General features: G+C 38.1%; 1 non-coding gene across 1 annotated transcript; it reads left to right on the forward strand.

Moving 5' to 3' along the window:
• The first annotated feature begins 18,511 nt into the window (after positions 1-18,511).
• On the forward strand, positions 18,512-18,619 carry LOC111767237 (U6 spliceosomal RNA). Its single transcript, XR_002799111.1, has one exon. It is a non-coding gene; the product is annotated as a U6 spliceosomal RNA (small nuclear RNA).
• The last annotated feature ends 1,125 nt before the right edge of the window (positions 18,620-19,744 follow it).

Raw genomic sequence — 19,744 nt, forward strand, 5'->3', positions numbered from 1 at the left:
TGCTTACAGGACAGGTCTAGTGGTGATACACTCTCTTAACTTTGTTTATCTGAGAATGTCTTAATCTCTCCCTTGTTTTTGAAAGTGACCCTTGTTTTTGAAAGTGAGTTTGCCGAATATAAAATTCTTGGCTGGCAGTTGATTTTCTTCAGCACTTTAAATATTTCAACCTATTGCCTTCTTGTCTTCATGGTTTCTGATGAGAAATTCTCTCCCTCACTCAGTGCCTCATTTACCTTTCACTTTTCAATTCTAGGATTCCTTCAACCTTACAACAATTCAGTTCAACCTTACAACAACAATTCCTTCAACCTTACAACAATTCGGTTTAGCCCAGCCTCCTTTTTCTTTGTGAAGCTTTTTTGTCTACAGTTTCTTTCCTGTTAGGATATCCCACTCCAGGGAGCTGGATAGGGTCAATACAGAAAATTGGATCACTCCAGAAAAATTCATTTTGTGTTTAGGAAGTCCCACTGACAATAACCGCCATTTTACTGCGCCATTTTACTGCGGATTTTCTCCGCCATTTTACTGCGGATTTTCTCTCTCTTTTTTTTCCATCCTCTAGGGGTCCTTTTATATGCAGCATTCCTCAGAGGCTTGTGTTCCACCCTGGGTCTATGTGGACAGGAGCTGTACACAGGGTTCTAACTCACTGCTGTGAGTTCTTCTATACTCTGTGTTCCTGGTGAAAGAGACCCAGGCTGCTGCCTCTGAAGAACTTTCAAACTTTTCATGGGATAGTGTGAAAGGGAGGGAAAGAGAACCTTCTGCCCCTTTCTCCCTTTCTTCTCCTTCTCAGACTCTCATAACACATATACATTGGTGCATTTGATGGTGTTCCATTGCTATCTTAGGATATTTTTGCTTTTTTTATATTTCCTTTTTCCTTTTTCTCCATTGCTTGACTCATTTCAAGTGTCTTATCTTCAACTACACTGATTCCTTCTTCCACCAGCTCCAATCTGCTCCTGAATTCCTCCTGGACATTTTAATTTCAATTACTGTATACCTCAACTCCAGTAGTTTTATATGATTCCTTTTTTTTTGCATCAAAAATTTTTTCTGTTTTTAAAAATATACTTTAGGGCAGTGGACTTGGCCCAGTGGTTAGGGCGACTCTCTACCACATGGGAGGTCCGCGGTTCAAATCCCTGGCCTCCTTGACCCATGTGGAGCTGGCCCATGTGCAGTGCTGATGAGCACGAGGAGTGCTGTGCCACACACATAGGGGAGTCCCATGTGCAAGGAGTGCACCCCATAAGGAGAGCCGCTCAGTGCGAAACAAAGTGCAGCCTGTCCAGGAATGGTACCGCACACACGGAGAGCTGACACAACAAGATGATGCAACAAAAAGAAACACAAATTCCCGTGCTGCTGACAACAACAGAAGCAGACAAAGAAGACAAAAGCAACTAGACACAGGAACAGACAACCAGGGTGGGGGGTGGGGAAGGGGAGAGAAATAAATACATAAATAAATCTTAAAAAAAAATAAAATATACTTTAAATTTTTTTCAAAAGATATTTAGATTATATAAATGTTATGTAAAAAAACAGGAGACCCCCATATGCCCTGCTCCCTACCCCTCCCATGTTTTCCCACATCAACAACATCCTTCACTAGTGCGGTACATTTGTTGCAATTGACAAACACATTTTGGAGCTTTGCCACTAAACATGGACCTAGTTTACATTGTAGTTTACACTCTCTCCCGCACAATCCTGTGGTTATGGCAAGATATATAATGGTCTGTATCTGTCATTTCAATGTCATTCAGGATGATTCCCAAGTCCCCAAAATGCCTCCATATTACCCCTGATTTTCTCCCTCCCCTCAGAACCTCCAGTGGCCACTGCCTCCACATCGTGATATAAGTTCTTCCACTGCTAAAATCATGAAAGTCTATAGTAGAATACCAGTTGAGTATACTCTAGTCCATGATTCACTCCCCAATCCTGAGGAATCTGGGATGGTAATGTCCATTTCAACTCTAATTGAGAGGGGGTTTAGATCCAATGGGGCAGATGGATGGTACTATCTTGCTTGCAGTTTCAGACTCTCTTTGTTCCTTGGGATGGTCATTGTCCATCATTATCTCCTTGTTTGTTGTCCTGGATGAGTCCAATGAACTGGAGAGTAGATGTTGCAAATCTGTTGAGTTTCAGGGCCCAGCTTGTACATGGACAACACAAAGATTCAAGTCTCTTAGACATATACCTATCAACTCTAGTACTAACTATAAGTTCAAACAAAAGGGTCAGAAGAGCCATGTGTGGGGAAACCACAAATGAGTCCAACTCTGTCACACTGGGGAGCATAAATTCCAAAGCTGTGCCCACTGACAGGATGCCAAATTCCTGAGTTGTCTGCTCTGCCTATAGTGTCTGGATGTTTCCAGAGCCCTCAGGAGCACCACTATTTGTGTAATATTTACTTTGACAGTCAATGAGATCCTGCTGAGAAGTGCACAAGCATAACCTCTGGAATGACCTCCCAACTCACTTTGAAGTCCCCTAGCCATATAAACTCATTTGTCTTTACCTTTCTCCCCTTTTGGTTAAGGGCTTTTTCCAGGTGCATTACTAGTTGGTTCTTGGTAGTAATCCCTCAGTGCCAAGGAGGCTCATCTCCAGGAGTCATGTCCCATGCTGGGGGGGAGGTAATGCATTTATATGCTGAGTTTGGTTTAGAGAAAGGCCACAGTAGAGTAACAAGTAGGCTCTCAGGAGGTAACTTTTAGGCATCCTATAATATTAAGCTGTTTCAATTTCAAAAGTAAAGGTTCATAAGTACAGTCATCAATAACAAGGGTCAGTCAATGGCCCATCCTCCTTCACTAGTCACTGCCTCTATACTCAGGGGATTCTTGCTGTCCCATTAGAGAATGTGGCAAAGCTCCCCAGGATGGTAATTCGATATTCTTTCAGTTATTGTGTAAAAATCCACCCACCGTGACAATGCCTATGAACACTTGAACACATTTATATACCATATAGGTATGCCCTGATGAACCTCCTCCCATGTATCCCCCATCACTGGCATCCCTACACCAATAATCCTCCCCTGTCATAGTTGTAACTATTCTGTGATCCAAAACTTCTTAAAAAATGAAGCCAACCAAATAAATTAGACTATTATATTTTTCATTCATTGTTTTCCTGATATGAACTTCTTTCTCCATACTTTTCTTCCTCTTCCTGAGCATTTTTAAGACTGTTTTTTAAAGGTTTTGTTCAGTATGTCCACATTCTTATATTCTTCATTGGTGTTTTCTGGATTTTTATCCTCTTTCTTTGGATGGGCCATCATTTCCTGTTTCTTTGTCTTGTACTCTTTAGTTGCACACTATGTATTTTAATATTTTTAAATGTTAATGCTGGGATTTACTCTATGGGATGTCTGTTTCTTGGTTTTGTAGCCAGCTGGTGAGAAGACAGACACTCTTCTTTCAGGAAGGTCTGCCCAATGTGCATGCAGTGTGCAGGGTTTTTCCTGTCTTCTGGACAACTGTCTTGTCCAGAGCTTTTACCTGTTAGTTGTTTTCGTTCTTTTGTTTACAGGAGTTTGGTTTCCTAGGAGACAACCACACCTTTCCTGGGTATGTGAAGTCAACAAGCCTTTGTCCAAGACTGTCTGTCTCAATAGTTTTTACATTCCTTTCATTGTCTCAAACTCATTTTGCCTGGAAGTCAAATTTTTGGAGGAGGGTCACCCTGAAGAAGTTTTTCTCAAGCCAGTATTTCTCAGTCAAATCAGGGCCAGAGACTCATAACAAGGGTGTGGACTAGTTCAAAAGTGCACTGGGGAGGAGATCAAGAAGGGTGCCAACATCGAACAAATTATACACCATTACCAAATTGGTTTCATCCCTGGTATGCAAGGATAGTTCAACACAAGAAAATCAATCAATGCAATACACCACATTAACAGATCAAAAGAAAAATAATCACATGATCATCTCTATTGATGCAGAAAAAGTATCTGACAAAATACGCATCCTTTCTTGATAAAAACACTTCAAAAGATAGGAATAAAAGGAAACTTCCTCAACATGATGAAGGGTATATAGGAACAACCCACAGTTAGCATCATAGCCAATGGTGAAATGCTAAAGGCTTTCCCTCTAAGATCTGGAACAAGACAAGGATGCACACTGTTACCACTGTTATTTAACATTGTGTTAGAAGTACTTAGTACTCAAGAACCTAGGCAAGAAAAAGATATAAAAGGCATCTAAATTGTAAAGGAAGTAGTAAAAATTTCACTATTTACAGATGACATGATCCTATACATAGAAAGACCTGAGAAATCTACAACAAAACTTCTAGAGTTGATAAATGAGGTCAGTAAAGAGGCAGGATATAAGAACAACATGCAAAAATCAGTAGCATTTCTGTACATCAATAATGAGCAATCTGAGGAGGAAATTAAGAAAAAAATTCCATTTACAATAGCAACTAAAAAAATCAAACAGCTAGTAATAAACTTAACTAAAGATGTGAAGGACTTGTAAGCAGAAAACTACACAACATTGTTAAAGGGAATCAAAGAAGATCTAAATAAATAGAAAAATATTCCCTGTTCATGGATTGGAAGATTAAACATCATTAAGAGGTCTGTCTTACTCAAATTGATTTACAGATTTTATATGATCACATTAAAAGTTGCAACAGCATTTTTTACTGAATTGGAAAAGTTAATTATGAAATTTATTTGGAAAGGTAAGGGGACCCAATTAGCCAAAGACATGTTGAAAAAGAAAAATGAAATTGGAGGAATCACATTCCCTGGGTTTAAAACATACTACAAAACTACAGATGTCAAAACTGCACAGTATTGGCACAAGGATAGACAAAGTGATCAATGGAACTGAATTGACAGTTCTGACATATACAGTCAACTGATATTCAACAAGGCTTCAAGCCCACTCAACTGGAAGAGAATGGCCTCTTCAACAAATGGTGCTTGGAGAACTGGATATCCATATCCAAAAGAATGAGAAAGTCTCACTATCTCATGCCCTATATAAAAATTAACTCAAGATGGATCAAAGATCTAAATATGAGCACCATGGCCATAAAGCTCCTGGATGATAATGTAGGGAAGCACCTATGGGCTTTTGTAGTAAGGAATGGTTTCATAAACTTTACACCCACGTGCTATGAACAAAAGATAAAATAGATAAATAGGACCTCCTTAAAATTAAAACCTTTTTCACTTCAAAGAACTTTGCCAAAAAAGTGAAAAGTCAGCCTATTCAATGGGAGAAAATATTTGGGAACCATCTGTATGATAGGGGCCTAATTCCAGCATATATAAAGAAATCCTACATCTTAAAAATAAAAAGACAAATCACCTATTTAAAAAATGGGAAAGAAATATGAATAGATATTTTCCAGAAGAAATACAAATGGCTAAAAAGCACATGAAAAGATGCTCAACATCACTACCTATTAGGGAAATTCAAATCAAAACTACAATGAGGTATCATCTTATACACATTAGAATGGTGGCTATTAAAAAAACAATAGAGGACTACAAGTGTTGGAGAGGGAACTGGAGGAAAGGGGACACTCATCCATTGTTGGTGGGAATGTGGAATCATGCAGCCATTGTGGAGGACAGTTTGGCAGTTCCTCAGGAAGCTAACTTTAGAACTGCCATATGTTCCAGCAATTCCACTACTAGGTATATAGCCAGAAGAATTGAAAGCAGGGACATGAACAAATGTGTGCACATCAGTGTTCATAGTGCCATTATTCACTATTGCCAAAAGTTGGAAGCAACCCAAATGCCATCAACACACGAATAGATAAGCAAATTGTGGTATATACAAACAATGAAATATTACTCAGCTGTAAGAAAAAACCATTATTAACACACAAGACAACATAGATGACTCTTGAAGACCTTAAGTTGAGTGCAGTAAGCCAGTCCTTCAAGGACAAATATATTACCTCACTGATATGACTCAAGCTAACTGAGCAGACTGACAGAGCTAGAGTCTGTAAGATAGGTTATCAGGAGACAGAAAGTGCGTAGGGTTTGGTGAGACAATGCTCAATATGGGCCAAATTTCTGATACGGTGGAATGAGGTGTTGGGCAGTGGATGGGGGTGATGGTGTGCCATGATGTGATTGGTGTCAATGGTGCTGGAATATGAGGGGCAGTAGGGTGAGGGTGTTGGGTTGGACTAGTCATGGAAATGGGGGAAGGGCTGGAGGGAGGAACAGGTGAACTCTGAGGATTTGCAGGTTTGTGGTTAAAGCTGCGTGTTATTTATGTTCTGTTGGCAGATATGGCAGGGGAGGCTTACTGATGCAGGTCATCAGGGGTGGGGGCTAAATGCAGTACAGGGCATGCTTCTATGGAATGTGAAAGTGTTCATCTTGTCATGGGTGTTAACTCAGTGCATGGAGACTCACTCAATAAACAAGAAAATATTAAACTCCCATCTTGGGGGGGGGTCCCTCTATGTTTTCTATTAGAGGGTCAAGAATCTCTCAAGAACATAGGCAGTGCCTAATAAAAGAAAATAGACCACTATGTGAAGCTCTCAATATTAATGCATGTAACTATGATCCTTATTCTTCGAAAACTGACACTTTGTGGTTACCATAGGTTCCAAGAGGAGAGGGAAGGAAGACTAGAATAAATGGAAAGCAGGACATTTTTAGGGCATTGAAATTGTTCTGCATGATTTGCAATAACGGATACAGGCCATTATAAATTTTGTGAAAACTTATAAAAGTGTAACCTAAAACTTCTTTGAAAATAAAGGAAAAAAAAAGATACTGGGGGAACATACAGAAAAAATTGTCACTGTACATGAAAGATAACAATCCCTATAATGATAACAGACCCAATGAAAAAATTTTCTATTTTTAAATTTAGTTTTTTTTTATTATTTTATTTTTATTTATTTTTTGGCTTTGTTTTGGGGGAGTTTTTTTTTTAAAGACGTATTTTTATTTCTTTCTCTTACCGCCCTCTGCCCCCCCCGCCCAATGCTGTCTACTTTCTATGTCCATTTGCTGTATGTTCTTCAGTGTCTGCTTGCTTTCTTGTCAGGTGGCATGGGGAATCTGTGTCTCTTTTTGTTGCACCATCTTGCTGCGTCAGTTCTCTGTGTGTGCGGCACCACTCCTGGGCAGGCTGCACTTTTTTTCACACAGGGTGGCTCTCCTTGTGGGGTGCACTCCTTGTGTGTGGGGCACCCCTGTGTGGGAGGCATCCCTGCGTGGCACAGCACACCTTGTGTGCAGCAGCACTGCATATGAGCCATCTCACCACATGGGCTCGGAGGCCCTGGGTACCTAACCCTGGACCTCCTATATGGTAGGCAGACACATTATCAGTTGAGGCACATCTGCTTCCCTTGGGGGAGGTTTTGGATTGCAGAAAGGTCACAACAGTGGCAAGGGAGGATCACTGAAACAGAATGACAGTTATGGAGGGAATGTGTGGGGAGGGGTGCACCTGGGATATGTCTCTATGGAATATGAGACTATGTTCACGTGGTCATGGGTCATTGTCTCAGTGGGTGGAGACTCACACAAAAAACAAAAGAATATTGAATTCGCACCCTGGGAAGTCCTGCTACATTATCTAATGTAGTGGCAAGAATCTCTAGAGTACATGGGCAGTGCCTAGAGAAGGAGGACAATCCAATATGCCAGGATCTTGATAGTGATAGTTGTTCTTATGAATTTTGTTCTTGTGAAATTGAAACTTAGCCTAGTATTATATATTGCCGAAGAGTTACCTTCTGAAAGCTTCCTTGTTGTTCAAATCTTGTTTCTAAGCCAAACTAAGCATATAAATGCACTACCTTCCTGCCTCCTACTTACTCCCCTCCCATCCCTGGCATGGGACATGATTCCTGGCAATGAGAACCCCTGGCACCAAGGGTTTGTTACAAAGCACCAACTAGCAATGAATTTGGAAAGACACCTTGACCAAAAGGAGAAAATATTAAATACAAATGAGTTTTTATGCCTAAGAGATTTCCAAGTGAGTTGGGAGGTTGTTCCAGAGGTTACAGGTATGTACATCTCAGGAGGATCTCATTGACTGCTAATGTAAACAGTGCCTCAAACAGCAGGGCTCCTGAGGGCTACAGAGACATCTAGACATTATAAGCAGGACAGACAAGCTCAGGAATTCAACAACTTGTTAGTGGACCTTACCTTGGATTATATGTTCCCCAATGTATGAGTTGGACTCATTTATAAGTTCCCTACACATAGCTCTTCTACCCCTTTTATTTGAAGCTATAATTAGCACAGTATTCATTAAATATATACCCAGAGACTTAATTCTTCAGTCAGTTCATATGTTGGTGGAGCCTTGAATCTTAGCAGTTACAACACCTGCTCTCTAGTTCATTTGACTCACCCAGGACAACTAACAAAAGGAAGATGATGCACAACGACCATTACAAAAAATCAAAGTATCTAGAACTGTAAGGAAGATAGTTCCATCCTTCTGCCCCATGAGATCTAAGTCCCCTCTCAATCAGAAACAGAGTGGGCATCAGCATGCTAAAATCCTCAAGATTGAGGAATGAACCAACGTAAGGGAGGAATGCAACCATGGACTAAAGTAGACTTATTTTATTCTAGGAAAAATGGAAGAACTTGGAACATTGATGTAAAGGTGGCAGCCACCAGAGGTTCTTAGGGGAGGGAGAGGGAAGTATGGGTGTAACATGGGGCATTTTGGGGACATTGGAATTGTTCTGCATGACATTGCAATGAAGGTTACAGGTCATTATACATTTTATCAAAATCTATAAAACTGTGTGGTACAAAGTGTAAACTATAATGTCAACTATAGGCCATGGTTAGTAGTAATGTTTCAAAATGTGTTCATTAGTATTAACAAATATACCACTCTAATGAAAGATGTTCTTAATGAGGAAAAGTGTGTGTGGGGGTGAGGTATAAGGGAATGCCCCTATATTTTCAATGTAACATTTATGTAATCTAAAGCATCTTTCAAAATAAAATAAAATAAAAATTGCCCAACACGTTTTATGAAGCCAACAACCACTCCAATACCAAAGCCCAATAAAGATACTACAAGAAAATATTACAGACCAATCTGTCTAATGAACATAGATGAAAAAATTCTCAACAAAATATTTGCAAATAGAATCTGACAGCATATCAAAAGAATTATAAACTATGACCAAGTGGAATTTATTCCTGATATGCAAGGGTGGTTAAAGATAAGAAAATCAGTTAATGCAATACATCACATTAATAAATTGAAGGAAAAAAACACATGATCATCTCGATTGATGCAAAAAAGTGTTTGACACAATCCATCATCCTTTCTTGGTAAAAACAGTTGAAAATATAAGAATAGAAGGAAAACTCTTCAACATAATAATGGACATATACGAAAAACCCACAGCTAATATCATACTCAATGGGGAAAAGTTGAAAGCTTTCCTTCTAAGATCAGGAATAAGACAAGGATGCCCACTGTCACCACTATTATTCAACATTGTGCTAGAAGTTCTAGCTAGAGCAATCAGACAAGGAAAAAAAGGTCATCAGATAGTAAAAGAGGAAGTAAACTCTCACTATTTGCAGATGACATAATCCTACATTTAGAAAAACCTGAAATGTCTATGACAAAGCTACTTCAAACGAGTTCAGCAAAGTTGTAGGATATAAGACCAACACGCAAAAATCATTTATGTTACTGTTCACTAATATTGAAAAATATGAGGAGGAAATCAGGGAAAATTTCCAGTTGCAATAGCAACAAAAATCTCAAATACCTAGGGATCAATATAACCAAAGAAGTACAGGATGTATATTCAGAAAACGACAAAACTATGCTAACAGAAATCAATGAATAAATTAAAGAATGGTAAAATATTCTGTACTTAAGGATTGGAAGATTAAATATCATGAAGATGCCAATCCTACCCCAACTGATTTATAGATTCAATGCAAACCAATAAAAAAGCCTACTTAGAAAAGGCAATTGCCAAATTTATTTGAAGGGAAAGTGCATCTGAGTAGCCAAAAACATTCTTAAAAAGAAGAGCACCATAGGAGGAATTTCATGGTCTGACCTTGAAACATATTACAAAGCTACAGTGGTCTAAACAGCATGATATTGGCATAAAGATAGATACATCAATCAGTGGAGTAGAATTGAGAGTCCAGAAACAAACCCCTACTTCTACAGCCAACTTGTTTTTGACAAATCTACCAAGTCTATGTTAATGTGGCAAAACAGTTTCTTCAACAAATGGGAGAACTGGATATCTATAACGAAAAGAATCGAAGAGGACCTCTATCTCACTCCCTATACAAGAATCAACTGAAAAAGAGTCCAATAACCTAAATATAAAAGCCAGGATCATAAAACTTCTAGAAGAAAATATAGGGAAACACCCCCAAAATCTTGTGGAAGATGGTGGTTTCTCAGAACTTATACCCAAAGTATGAGCAACAAAAGAAAAAATAGATCAATAGGACCGCCTCAAAATTAAAAACTTTTGCACCTCAAAGAACTTTGTCAAAAGGTTAAAAATGCAGTTGACAATGGGAAAAAAATATTTGGAAATCACATATCCAAAAAGTATTTAATAGCCATGATATATAAAGTGATGCTATAACTCAATAATAAAAGACAGACAACCTGACTAAAAACTGGGATAAAGGATTGAATAGACATTTGTCCAAAGAAGAAATACAAGTGGCAAAAAAACACATGAATAAATATTCGGCATCACTAGCAATTAGGGAAATGCAAATCTATGCTAAAATGAGATATCTTTTCACACCTATCAGAATGGCCACTATTAAAAAGTCAGAGAACTATGCAAGTGTTGACGAGGATGTGGAGAGATAGGAACACTTATTCACTGTTGGTGGGAATATAAAATGGGTACAGCCTCTGTGGTGGACTTTCTGGCAGTTCCTAAAGGAGTTGACTATAGATTTTCCATGTGATGCAGGAATATATCCAGAAGAAATGAGAGCAGTGAAATGAACAGACTCCTGCACACTGACGTTCATAGCAGCGTTACTGACGATTGCCAAAAGATGGAAACAATCCAGGTGACTGTCAACCAATGAATGGATAAACAAACTGTGGTGTTTAAACACACTGAAATATTATGCAGCTGTGAGAAAAAATGACCTTGTGAAGCATATGACCACATGGATGAACCTGGAGGACATTGTGTTGAGTGAAGCAAGCCAGACACAAAAGGACAAACACGGTATGATTGCACTATTATGGACTAAATATATTGTGTAATCTCATGGAGTTATTAACTTGAAAATAGACCACCAGAAAATAGAATGAGGTTGGAGAATGGAAAGCTGATGGTTAACTTGAGCAAAATTCGTAACGAGGATGTGTTAATATTTGGAAATGAATAGAAATTGTCAAAACACAACATAATGTTTGTAACTAGCAGTGTTATTATATGGGTATGACAGTTGTTGAAAGAGAAAGTCTAAGGTCATGTGTGTCATGTGTATTACTAAAAGGAAAGCTAAACATTGTAACATGGAACTGTATAGCATAGTAAAACTGCATGTGAAATATGAAAATGGATAATATTGCATATGATTATTTTTCTTTGAAACGGAATAAATATATTTAATGTTACAAGATGTTAATATCATACAAAAAACACATTATGTTAAGTGAAAGAAACCAGACACACAGTGCTAATATTGTAGGATTCCATTTATATAAAATGTATATATAAATCCATTTATAAAGATGAAATTAGATTAGTGATTAAGTAGGGCTGTGGAAGGATAGAGGAATTGAGAGGAGACTGCAAAGGTGTGTGGAGTTTTCCTTTTTGGAGTAATGAAATTGTTTCAAAATTTTTTGTGGTGATGAATGCACAACTTTGTGATTATACTAAAAGCCATTGATCATACACTTTGGATAGATTGTGTGGTATGTGACTATAACTTAGTAAAACTACTTAAAAAATAAAAATAACTTTTTAAAAATCCTCAATGCAAGGGCTGTCAAAAGCCATAACCCATCCTCACAGGCATCAGAAGGATGGGTGTCATGAAATACCAACTGTATTAATAAAAGAAAAAATGGCTCAAACCTGGCCCAGGAGAGAACATTTTTGCATGACACAATGCATTGCCTCTTCCTGAGAGAAAATTGGCATTCCTTACAGTAAAATTTTTTGATGAACTTTGACAGGCTCAACTTTGTTCTGGGAAACCAAGCACCCAATTTGACTGTCAGTGAGGAGACCAGTGACCGTTGACCTTCAACCCAACAATCTTTCTTTCTTTGTATCTTATTCATAATAATTACCTTATTATTATTGCTCCTATAAAATGAATATTTGAATTTGCCTGCCAGGTGCCCCTGTATATAAGATTGTAATAAAACTGACATATGTTCATTATTATTTTGCCATAAAAGTTTTCTTTATACTCTCTAGGGGGATTTTCCAAAATAATAGTGTTTAAGAAACAGATTTTCAGCAGGAATTCTTTTATCTTGTAATAATTTGGTTCACTCAAATTAGCAATGATAAAAGATTATAATAAAAATAATATTCTGTAGTAAATAGAATTCAGGCAAAATTAGTTCTATTTATTTCAATGGCCTTAAAACATAGATCTTTATATTCCTAGTTCACATGTCTTCTTTTTAGAAAATGCTCTCCTTTGATCCACAGTATTTACTAAAAAAATATTTTGTCCATCTTATCTGCATTCTCATTATGATGTTTGGATTTTGATATTGGTGTAAATTATGTAGCAACAAAATGTATCTAGAGCCTCATGAATTTTGAAGAAGAAATATATGCTACTGGGTGGAAAAAAATTACTACTATGTGCATAGATGTGGCACTATTGCTGCAATCCCTGCAATGGCAGAAGTAATAATCTCCTTTGTTGGGTTTCCCCACTAGGAAATGAAAATTCTAAAATAATACCAAAAGATAACTTTGTCATTTGCACCATTAGTGTCTGAATGCTCAAGTAATTGAGATGGCTACCCCAGGAAGAAACAAATAGGTAGACTTAAATATAAGATGCTAAGATAGTTTAAAAGAGGGACTCCTCTTTTTTAGTCTCTTCTAAAGCAGTGATTACAAAAGGCATACACTTAAATGTCACTTAGGTTCCTCTTTCTATTGTTTGGACTATTTTACACTCTATGGGCAGAGGGTAGCTTGCAGATTTTAAAGTAAGAAGGTTAGATTTGAAAGGCAAAGTGTCAACTATAGATTTTAAAGTTGATAATGTATAAATTTTCAAAAAGGCAAAATCACAACTGTCATGCCAATATAAAATGAATAAGTGTCACAGATTTTATTCAAATTATTAGCTAATGAGAGAATCAGTAAGATATTAGAACTGTCCAAAGAGCATTTGAGAAGCTAAGTATTTTAGACAGCATTAGCACAATATTTCTGGGTTATATACAAACTGGTTAAGGTCCAGTAGGGCCATAAATGATAACCTTTGGGGTTATTTGTTCCACCAGACAGAAATTATTTGCATCTTTACCAGACAAGAATCTGTAAATTAACCTCCATCCCCAGAGAGTTGTAAAATAGCCCAGACAATAGAAAATCAAGCCCAGCACTACACCTGAAGAGCATACACAGCTATCTCTTGCCTCTTTGCAAGTTTAATAGTAATAATAGGAAACCAGTGAACATACTAAACAACCTATCTTTGAGAATCTCAATTTCTAGGGACTTTGGGGCTTAAAGAGTGTCAAGGGGTATAGAATCAATTGCTACAATATCTTTGGGAGGCTAAGAAGAAGGCATTAGTTCATTATTTTACAATTGAGGAAAGCAAAACTAGTGACAAATCCCCATGGCTTTAACTTTAAATGACAGATTTCAAATACATAGGTAATCAGTGCAATCTTTCAGTTCTCAGTAGAATGTTTAGTATGGGGCAGAACTTCCGTGCTGAACAATTGCTAAGTATTTTACTTTCCAAGTCAGCATGAGTAGGGCTCAATAAGGCTCAATCTGAAATCTTCCTGGCCAGCAGTTTATAAATAGGAAAGTGAGTCAGATGGCCTCACTGGCCCTAGCGTAAAAGGGGAAATGAGAAACCTCTGCTCCTCACTATTGACATTCTAGGTTTCATTTAAAATTTGTTGGAGCCCTGCCTCTAGGCAAATAGTCTGTGAACCGTTTTTCCCTTTATCTTAGGGGTCCCTCATGGGCCATCACGCGCTACCGGGACTGACCAGTTCATAAACATGTCTGCACTCCTGACTCTTCATGAGTGATAGACAACCCTAATTTGTATCAACGACCTGCAATCTCTGCTTCTCTGTTGGCAGGCCCATGCTTGCCTCTTGGGTTTCTCAGTCAGTACCAGGTAGGAGTGAAGAGAGAGAAGCAAGAGAGGGTGCAGGCATGACTTTAGAGAGGACTCTTTCTCCCATGCACCACCCTCCGGGACCTGCAGAGGGCTCTCGTTTCCACTGCTCTGGAATATTTCAAACGCACAATTGCTGGTTGTCTAAGTCTGACTTCCAAGAATTTCAAAGAGCATGTTTATTCCTTAAGTAGTGCTTCTGAACCATGCCCCCACTGATAACGACATCCTGGGGTGGCTCCATTTTATCAATCAAGGTCCTAATTTCTCTACCATTTCAATGACCAGAAGGTGTTTTCTGCTTCCATAAAAGGTAAATTCTCTATCCCCTCAATGCCGGCACACAGACGTTTTTGTTAGGGTCTCTTTTTTTTAATAAAAATTGCAAGCTATGACATATACCCAGAAAAGAACATAAAACACAAATGTTCTACTGTTTAATGCCAAACTATGAAGTGAACATCTGTGAAGTCACTATCTAATCAAGAAAGAACTTTTCCAGGCCAAAATCCTAGGTGCCCCTTTCCAAATACATTGCTCTTGCACATTTCCTCCAGAAAGATTACCACAATCTTGATATTTGTGCTAATTTCATTCCTTTATGGTTTTGCCAATTTAGTATGCATCTTTAAATAGTATTGTTTCATTTTGCCTGTTTTTAAAATTTTTATGAGTGGAATCATACCATACATTTTGCTTCCTTCACTCATCATTATGTTTATGAGCTTCATGGATTTTGCTGTTTAATTGCACTTTGCATATATTCATTTTTGTGTAGTATCACATCACATGACTATATCATATATTCACCACTTTAAATCTACTGATGACCATTTATGCTGTTCTCACTTTTTGGTGAAAGGAATAATGCTACAATAAACATTCCCATACATATTTACTGGTGCATATGTGCAAATCATTTCTCCAAGGTATATTCCTAAGAGTGGAATTAGTGGGTCATAGGGTATGGACATCTCCAACTTTACTAGATAATGCCAAAGAGGTCTGCCAATTTACTCTCTCACCAGCAGTTCCCATTGCTCCCTGTGAGCAAGTATATTTTTAGAGGTTTTTGGAAAGGTCTATGTGGTTAGTGATTCCAGAGAGTGAAGTCTTTTCCCTTTGGCCCTGTGGATTCCAGGCATGCCAAAAGTAGAGAAGGTACCTAGAGCTCAGATCAAGTCTAAAACTGCCCAAAGACTGGGTGTCAAATTCATCTTCATTGAGCAGACAAGCTTATTGCCAAAACATCACCAAGACATTGCCAAAAAGGAAATATAATTTTGGACACTTAAGATAAACATTAATAGAAAACAAGAGCAAAATATTTATGGCAGTTCTGACACTCATGAAATCATAACCTTTTCCTGTTTTCTTTCACCACTGGTTCAAATGACAATATCAAGTTATTACATATCTGTAGACACAGGATAGATATAATTTTGTGTTCTGCTCTATTCCCTTACGGAGATATCACAAACATTTGTGTACACTGCTACATAAACTTCCTAATAATTATTTTATTTACTGTATGATGTTATACTAAAAGTGGCAGCTCCAGGGCAGACTTTGGTAGCCCTAGCCCCATTCTTCACCCCCACAAGCAACCCTAGATAAAATTTCTATCTAATTAAAAGAGCAATGCATTCTATCTAATTCACATTTGGGAACTACATAAAACAGGTATTCAAAAGATGCTGGTGACCACAGGCATGATACATGTTTGCATCACCTTCCATAACTCTGCCAGCATTAGATAATTAAATCGTTTCTGTTAATCAGTTATAAAATAGTTTATCTCTTTTTTTATTTACCTGATTACTGATTAACGTTCCCTTCAAGTTTTTATTTATTTACTAATTTATTTCCACACACATAAACTATCAATTCACATCCTTTGCCCATTTTTCTATTAGAAAAATCTATGAATAAAATCATAGATTTTTCTTGAATGTATAAGAAATTTTATAGACTAAAATACTGAATTTTAAATACTAAAAGGCAGGTGTGCATCTGTTCCCATACCTTGACGAATGCCCAGTGAATTTCAAGTAACCTCAAAAAGAAAAGAAAAGGCAAATCCCAAAGCACAAATACTTGCTTTGTGACAGTGCACATTTCATGAAGCCAGTTATTTTAAGAAACATTAGAACATTTTGCCTTTAAGTGGCTGAGATAGATGCTGATGGCTCTTGTCTTCATTGTGGATTCATGAAACTGAGGAGGGAAAAAATATTTATTCTTCATGTCTAATCTTTCATCCAAAGAATCCATTCATTTACAAATGCTGGCCTCAAACTGACCCAAGCCCTAATTTTCCACTTTATAAATGGCTTGGTAATTTTATCAAAGTTTAAATATTTTGACAACAGTCAGGAATTGGATATTTCCCAACCTTGATCCCTTATTGTTACTGCCTTATATGCCCTTCATACAGAATAGTACATCTGTCAAGTTCCATTCTCAACAGCCAGGGCATTAGGCAGCATTCTTTGGGGCATCAGGCCATCCTCTTTCTCTTCCACCAACAAGAGTACAAAGGGTGTGTTAGAGGTTTGCAATAAGCAACAAGTTGTAGCTCAGTTTCCCCTGATTTGCATTGGGGAAAGGCTAACCCCATCCCCCAATTTCAAGTTATGCCTACGTGCCTAAGGGCATGGCACTTCCCCACAGGTTAAATAAAGAAACACATAGACAGGAGTAAAGGGAAATGGAAACCTTCCCTACATACATAACGGAGGGAGATAAAATTCCTACAGAACAACAAAAAAAATCTGTTCCTGCAGCATTCCAAGAAACCATAACTCCCTAACCCACTATCTTAGTCACTACCAGGGAAAGTTTCTGCCTCTATTGGCTCCTGCACCTCACTAGGACCCTCACCCCCCTCCCACCATCATTTCCCCGCCTAGGAAAGTTCTGTATAAATTCAAATCCCCCCCTTCCAAGAGGGGGCTGAAGTCTTTTCTTCATATTCCCTCCGTTGGAAGAGCTTCTCAATAAATCTTTCTTTCTCTATAGTCATTTCAGTCTCCGTGTCCCAGGAAGCGCTGTATTTTCTCCAACGGGGTGCAAGTTAGACTACTGGGCAAATGCCTGAACCCTTCTGCAGTAATCTGCCCTAGCTTTCTGACACATACGGATTTGCCCTTGCTGAGGCTGCCCATGATTGCTAATGTCCTTGGGAGGACTTTGATGGATGAATAGCCTTTTCTTACTACTTGTGAATTATGTGCTTCCATGGATAATAAAAATAAATCCAAATTGCACTTGAGAGTAGCGGGTGGCAGAAGAGGGAGCAACCAATCACAAGTATCCAAAGCACCAAATTATGCCCCAGGGGAGTTATCTGGCATATCCTTTGTTCTGTTTCCATGGTAGTAAGGATTGCTTGGGATATTCAAAGGTAATTTAAATGCATTTAGGCTACAGTTTACAAGGGGATGATCTTGGGAAAATCAGACGTAAATAAACATTAACAGCTGTTAAAATAATCAGTATTAAAAACCACACTTCCTCTTGCTTGTTTTTCTATTTAGCAAAAACTAATTTTTCTTTGACATCTGGAAACCAAGTCTGTGTCTAACTTGGACATAAGATTACTCATTTCAAGACAGTGTTATAATCGCCACATGCTAGAATACAGAAATTTGAGGCTGCTTATTTATTAAACTTAATTTTTAAGCTCAAAGGTCTGACTCCACATTACAGTTATTCCCAGAACCAGCCTAAGGGGTGTGCAGACCGGGCAGAAGAGGGTCCTCTCTGGGTCCTATCCCTACATCTGAAAATGCAGCTCCTCCTGAAGGATCTGCTTTAGTCATTTCTTTGTATTCTGGTGACTTTTTCAGCCTTTCAGAGTCTCTTGGGGAAATTCAAACGCCCCTTGGAGAAAGAACCTTAGACCGTTGGCTCCTTAAACATTACCATTTGTCTACTAACACACTGGTAGGAACTTGGAAAGGAGACTCAAGATGGACCTAGAAAAAGGAAGAAAAGACTGAGAAAAGAAAATAGGAGGAGCAAAGACAAAAAGGCTGTTCTTATTCTTTTTCCCCCAAGGGCATTGCTTGATTGTAATAATGGTACAAAAGCCTCGTGTTGCTTTAGGAATTTAAAAATTTTTATGTAGTGCTCACTTTGGCAGCACATATACTAAAATTGGACCAATACAGAGAAGATTAGCATGGCCCCTGCATTAGGATGACATTCAAATTCATAGAGCATTCCATATTTTTTCATCAATTATAACAAATGTACCACACAATTATAAGATGTTATTAATAGGGGAAGATGTGAGAGGGGAGGAGGTGGGGTATGTAGAAATCCCTTATACTTGTTTTTAAAGATTTATTTTATTTATTTATTTTTCCTTACCCACTTGTGTTTGTTTTTTTTTTTTTTGCTGTGTCTGTTCATCTTCCTTGATTCTTTAGGAGGCACTTGGAGCCAAACCCAGGACCTCTGATGTGGGAGGGAGGTGTCTAATCACTTCAGTCACCTCTGCTCCCTGCTTTGTTGTGTCTCTCATTATGCTTTTCTTCCCTGCATCCCTTGTTCTGTAGTCCTGTTGGGTCAGCTTGCCACACCTGCCTGTAGCATCAGCTTGCTGTCTTTAGGAGGCACTAGGAACCTCTGCTCCCTACTTTGTTGTGTCTCTCATGTCAGCTTGCAGTGCCTGCCCATGGCGCCAGCTTGCTGCCTTCCTTAGGAGGCACTGGGATCCGTACCAGCAACCTCCAATGTGGTAGGCAGAAGCCCACCTGAGCCTGAGCCACAATCACCTTCCCCATCATACTTTTGATGTAAGTTTTCTGTAATCTAAAACCTCTTTAAGAAGAAAGTTTATTATATATATAAACATATTCAATAAAAATGCATTATAAAAAATTTAAAAATATCAGAATTGTCAGAATCTAGAACATAAGTAATTAGGGGAGAGGGAAGTAGGCAATGGGGAGTCAAGGCTTAAAATATACAGAGTTTCTATTTGGGACAATGAAAGATTTTTGGTAATGGATGGTGATGATGGTAGCACAACATGATGAATGTAAGTAATAGCATTGAATTATGTATTTGAATGTGGTTAAAAGGGTAAATTTTAGGTTGTACATATGTTAGTAGAAAAATCTGGGGAACTGCACAGTACAGTTAGCCCTAAGTTAAATCATGGGCTATATAGTTATTTGTGCGATTATAAAAATTTGCTCTCATCTATTGTAACAAATGTACCATACCGATTTTTAAAAAAGAATACTTAAGAGAAAAAAAAATTACCAGGGGCAGAGATATAGTAACTCATTTATCATGTCATACCCCAGGTTAAAAGTCTCCAATGGTTTCCAATTTCACTTCGAGGAAAAT

Source organism: Dasypus novemcinctus, chromosome 3 (genome assembly GCF_030445035.2).
Source record: "Dasypus novemcinctus isolate mDasNov1 chromosome 3, mDasNov1.1.hap2, whole genome shotgun sequence".
NCBI lineage: Eukaryota > Metazoa > Chordata > Mammalia > Cingulata > Dasypodidae > Dasypus > Dasypus novemcinctus.